Genomic DNA, 6,000 nt, shown 5'->3' on the forward strand with positions numbered 1-6,000 from the left:
TACCTAAACAGCAGGCTTCAAAATATAGGAAGCAAAAACTAGTTGGATTGGAAGGAGAAATAGGCAGGTCTCCAATTCTAGTTGACTATGTCAACACCCTACTCTCAGTAATTGTTAGGACAAGTAGACATAAAAATCAACATGAGTATAGAAGACATGAACACTATCAACTACTTAGAGTGCAGCGATATTTACAGAACACTCTGCCAACGATACTTTTTGAGAAGAAGAATATATTCTTCTCAAGTGCATATGGACATTCACCAAGGTAGACCATATTCTGGGCCATAAAATACACCTCAGCAAATTTAAAAGAATATAAATCATACAAAATATGCTTTCAGGGCATAATAGAACAAGAAATCAAAAATAGACATCTGTGAATTTCCAAAATATTTGGAAATTTTAAATGACACATTTCTAAATAAACCATCAGTCAATGAGGCATCTCAGAGAAATAAAAAAAATACTTTGAATTAATTGAAAATGAAAATACTACATATCAAAATTTGGGGGAAGCAGGTAAAGCAGTGTTTAGTGGGAAATTTATAGCACTAAATCCCATATTTGAAAAAAGAAAGATCTCAAAGAAATGACCTCAGCTTTCAACTTACAAAACTGGCGGGGGGGAAGAGCCAATTAAGCACAAAAGAATTAGAAGAAAGGAAATAATATAGATTAGGATAGAAAACAATGAAATAAAAACTATTGAAACCAAAAGCTGGCAGTTTTTTGTTTCTTTTGTTTTTTAAAAACTATCGCCAGACTGATTAAGAAAAAAAAGATAGCTGCTATAAATTGCCAACATCAGGAATGAAAGAGCAGACATCACTACCGATCCTGCAGCTTTTCAAAAGATAATGAAGGAACGTTACAAACAATTTCATTTTATGCCATATATTCTATAGCTTAGATGAATATACAAATTCCTTGAAAGACACACATTATCCACACTGATACAAGAAGAAATTTTAAAAATCCAAGTAGCTCTAGATCTGTTGAAGAAATTGAACTCATAACTAAAAACCTTCCTAGAAAGAAAACCCTTCATCCAAATAGCTTCATTGTTGACTATTATAATACATTTATGAAGAAATAATTGCAAACCTACACAAGCTCTTTCAGAAAATAGAAGAGGGAACACTTCCCAATTCACTTCGTGAGGCCTGTCTTACCCTGGTACCAGACAAAGACACTACAAGAAAAGAAGCTAAGGACCAATATCCTTCTTGAACATTTATGCAAAAATCCTTAACAAAATGTTAGCAAATAAAACCCAGTAATATATAAAAAGGGTAGTACGTCATGACCATGTGGAATTTGTCTCTAGAGTGCAAGCTTGACTTAACGTTTAAAAAAAACAACGTAATTAATTGTATAAATAGAATAACGGAGAAGAATCATAGGATCATCTCCCAAAATGCAGAAAATGAGTATGGCAAAATTAAACACCCATTCATTCTAAAAATTCAGCAAACTAGGATCAGAAGGGAAAGTCCTCAGACTGATAAAGGGCAGCCGCAAAAAGTTTATTGATAACGTGATAACCTCATGTTGAAAAACAATGCTTTCCCTGTAAGACAAAGAACAAACAAGGATGCTACTCTCAGCATTTCCGTTCAGGATTGTTCTGGAGATCTTAGATAAGAAAGGTCTTTAGTTAGGAAAAAGAAATAAATGGTGTACAGATTGGAAAGGAGAAAATAAAAGTACCTATTCATACATGAGATGATCATATATAGAAAATCCTAAGGAATCTACATATAATCTATTAAAATTAATAAGTGAGTTTAGCAAGGTTGCAGGATATAAGGGCAATACAGAAAACTGACTGCATTTCTATACACTAGCAATGAACAATTGGAAATTGAAATTTGAAACAATACATACACAGATACACAGTAGCATAAAAACATGAACTATCTAGGGATGAATTTAATAAAACACGCAAGATTTGTATGCTATAAATATAAAACATCACTGAGAGATACTAAAGAAGTTCCAAATAAAAAGATAGTTGTGTCATGTGTTTGGATCAGAACACTCAATATGGTTAAGATGTCAATTCTCCCCAAATGGATCTATAGATATAACACAATACCAACCTAAACTCCAGCAGGTTTTTTGATAACTGTTAGTAAGCTGATTATAAAATTTATATAAAAATCCAAAGGACCAAGTATAGTCACGACAGTGTTGAAGAAGAAAAAGAAGTTGGAAAATGTACCCTACCTGATTTCCATAATTTATTATAAAGTGACAGTAATCAAAACAGTGCAATGTTGGCAAAAGGATATATAGATAGGTCAATAGAACTGACAGAGAATCAAGAAATAGATCCATGTGCATACGGTCAATTGGTTTTCAGCAGAGGTGACTAATCTTCTTCTATGTCCCCCTCTCCCATCAAGTGAGAGCTCAGATGTGAGAGAGAAAGACCCACGCAGATGGGTGAAGCCACTCTGTCCCAGACACAGCTCAAGAGTGATTGGCACATGGGGCCAGCCCTGTGGCTTAGCGGTTAAGTACGCACGCTCCGCTGCTGGCGGCCCGGGGTTCAGATCCCAGGCACGCACCGACACACCGCTTCTCCGGCCATGCTGAGGCCGCGTCCCACATGCAGCAACTAGAAGGATGTGCAGCTATGACATACAACTATCTACTGGGGCTTTGGGGGGGAAATAAATAAATAAATAAAATCTTTAAAAAAAAAAAAAAAAAAGAGTGATTGGCACAACCTTCAGCAAGAAATATGCCCTGTTACAGGTCCTGCGTTGAGGGAGCTCAAATCAATGACATGCCCACAGGTATTTCTAGCACATGCAGAACCCTGCAAGTCCAAGGGCAGCATGCCAATCAGGGATTATTTTTATCATTAACGTTGTTCCTGGGAAATGTTCTACCTTTATCAGATTTCCAGGGAACAGAGCTAAAAAGTTAAATCAATATCAAACTTATCCATAGTGATGATGAAGGGTTATGCTCATCCTTTACTCACCCACCAGAATCGGCTAAATAGGTCAAGACAGACAATACCAAGTTTTGGAGAGGGCGTGGAGCAACTGGAACGTTCGTACACTGCTGGTAAGAGCATAAATTGGTCAATCACTTTGTAAAACTGGCCACATCTAGTAAAGTGAAATGCACGTACATCCTGACCCTGCAGTCCCTCTCTTGAGTGTACACCCAACAGATACAGTTGCTTATGTTCCCTAAGAGACGTGTACAAGAATGTTCATAGCAGCACTACTCATAAGAGCCCAAATTGGAAACAACCCAAATGTCTGCCAACTGATGAACGAAAAAGTCAGTTGTGTTAAATTAACACAATGAGATAATATTCAGCAATGATGAAGAATATGCTGTACATAACAACATGGATGAACCTCACAAATATTACTATTGAATGGAAGAAGCCAGACACAAGAGTACATATTCTATGCATCTATGTACGCAAAGTTCTTACTTTTTTGTGTGTGTCTGTGAGGAAGATCACACCTGAGCTAACGTCCGTGCCAATCCTCCTCTTTTTGCTGAGGAAGACTGTCTCTGAGCCAACATCCATGCCAATCTTCTCCCACTTTATGTAAGACACCGCCACAGCATGGCCTGAGAAGCGGTGCGTCAGTGCGCGCCCAGGATCCGCACCTGGGCCACCAGCAGCAGAGCACGCACACTTACCTGCTACGCCACAGGGCCGGCCCCAAGTTCTTACTTTTTAATGGTCAAAAATGTTGAAATTTATTATTACGGACCGTAGAAAAATTGGGACATTTTCCAATTTCTTATACAAGATGGGTATAACCTCCAGAACCACATGGGACAAAGATAGTGACATGTGCGCCCACACACAAGCTAGACACACACTCCTCTCCCTATAGATACAGAGGCACAGAACCCTACCGAATGGAGCCCATCTCCATTTACTGAACATCCACCTATTTCAGGAATAAAAGGAGGGGCCAACACCAGCACACCTGTTACTATGAGTCTCCACTTTTGTAGCCAAAGAGCAGAAGCTGTGTGACTATGTAAATAAACTCCAAGGTGTTTAATAGCATTCAGCACCCAATGATAAAACCTCTCACGCTTTGGGGTAAAATATGCTTTCTTAACTTGTTAAAAGTTATCTCCCAGAAATCTAAAATTAATTGTGAAAGAGGACACATTCTTTGTAAAAATCAGCAAAAAGAAAATGATAAACATTTGACAAGAATAAACATGTGGCTGTTCTTGAGATCCTAGATCATGTGATAGGGCAAGGAAAGAAAAGAAGACTAAATGTTGGAGTTGAGTATCTGCAGTTGACTGCATTGTCTGTTTAGGAAGTCCAAGAGAAATTAGTCAGAACTCTGCAGAGACATTAGAATAAATAAAAGTTTAGAATGGTGGTCAGAGACAAGGGAAACTTAAAACCCCCCCCTCCCAGGGGCCGGCCCGGTGGTGCAAGCGGTTAAGTGCGCGCACTCTGCTGCAGCGGCCCAGGGTTCGCCGGTTCGGATCCTGGGGGGTGCACCAACGCATTGCTTGTCAAGCCATGCTGCGGCGGTGTCCCATATAAAGTGGAGGAAGATGGGCATGGGTGTTAGCCCAGGGCCAGTCTTCCTCAGCAAAAAAAAGAGGAGGATTGGCAGATGTTAGCACAGGGCCGATCTTCCTCACAAAAAAAAAAAAACAATAGTTTTCTTATAAATCAACAACAACCAATTTTAATATGATGGGGAAAATGTCTTCACAATAGCGACAAGACACATAGAATGCCCAGCAGTGAGCTTAGTACACCGTGTGTACAACTTGATTACAACGACAAACTTCTACCGAGGGATTGAAAAGGAGACCTCCATAAGCGTGAGGTCCCTCCCCATTCTTGGGATAGTAAAGCCTAATGGTTGAGAGCAGACCTTCCAATGTTAGGAAGAGGAGTAAGCCCCCAGTCGGCACACTGGCTTGGTCAGCTCAGTAACACATCATGTCATCGCCCTCCCTCCTTCCCTGCTCCCCTCCTGCTCCTGGACCACAGTCCCCATAAAGCGCTTTCTCTTAGCCCTTCGTCTCAGGCTCTGCTTTCAGGGGACCCAGCCAGGACATCCAACGAATTCTTGGCTGAGGGATTCACACCGAGGGGCGGTGGAGTGGAGAGATGAGAGCTCACCCTTGGGGCCAGCCTGGCCCGTGTCCACTTTCCAGGGTGGACCTTGGCAGGCTCTTTTTCTCCTTTGTGCTCACAGCCCTCCTCCATGAATGGTGGTAATGATAGCGTTTGTCTCCTACGCCCGGCAAGGATCCAGTGAGATAATCTGCTAAAGTTCAACCTTGTGGGATGTGGAAGCTAAGGCGGGCTAGGGAACATAGGCGGGTACGTCATCCCACTCCAGAGACAGCGTTCACGGAGGGGAGGTGATGTCCCCAAGGTCCCATGGCTGGTGAGGGCAGAGAGGGAACTCTGTAAAGGTCTAAGAACCCCGTGCTCATTCCCCTACCCCATGGCTGATGGCGGTACTCGGCATGTCCCAATCTGAACTCAGCTCTTTTCCCAAATGCCATTTTCTGGTGCTCCCTCTTTTGGAGAGTGGGGCCCCATTGGCCCGCCATCCAGACAGTTACATGGGAGCTGTCTGTGGCACCTTTCTTTCTCCCCTGCATCCCACCCAGCTTTATTGATTTTGCCTCCTGAGCTTCTCCTGGGTCCATGCACGTCTCAATCTCTACCACTACTACTCTAGGCTAAACTAGGGTGGCCATAAAGCCACTCCCTCCTCTCTTCCCTATTCCAGTCTGTCCTCAACCCTGGTGGGAAAGGGACATCCATCCATCCCCCAGCTGACTTCCACCTCGCATTCTGGCCGTGCTCTCTCCTACTCTGAGCCTTTGTGCATGCTGTTCCCTGTGCTGGGATGACCATCCTTCTCTCCTCGAGAGGTTGCCGTGCTGGCTCCCCGGGGCTCATCCATGGAGCCCCCTCTGTCTCCCTCACGGCACCGTATTCCCATCCCGGCTTGG

Source organism: Ceratotherium simum, chromosome 27 (assembly GCF_057802395.1).
Source record: "Ceratotherium simum simum isolate JZ-2026a chromosome 27, ASM5780239v1, whole genome shotgun sequence".
Lineage (NCBI taxonomy): Eukaryota > Metazoa > Chordata > Mammalia > Perissodactyla > Rhinocerotidae > Ceratotherium > Ceratotherium simum.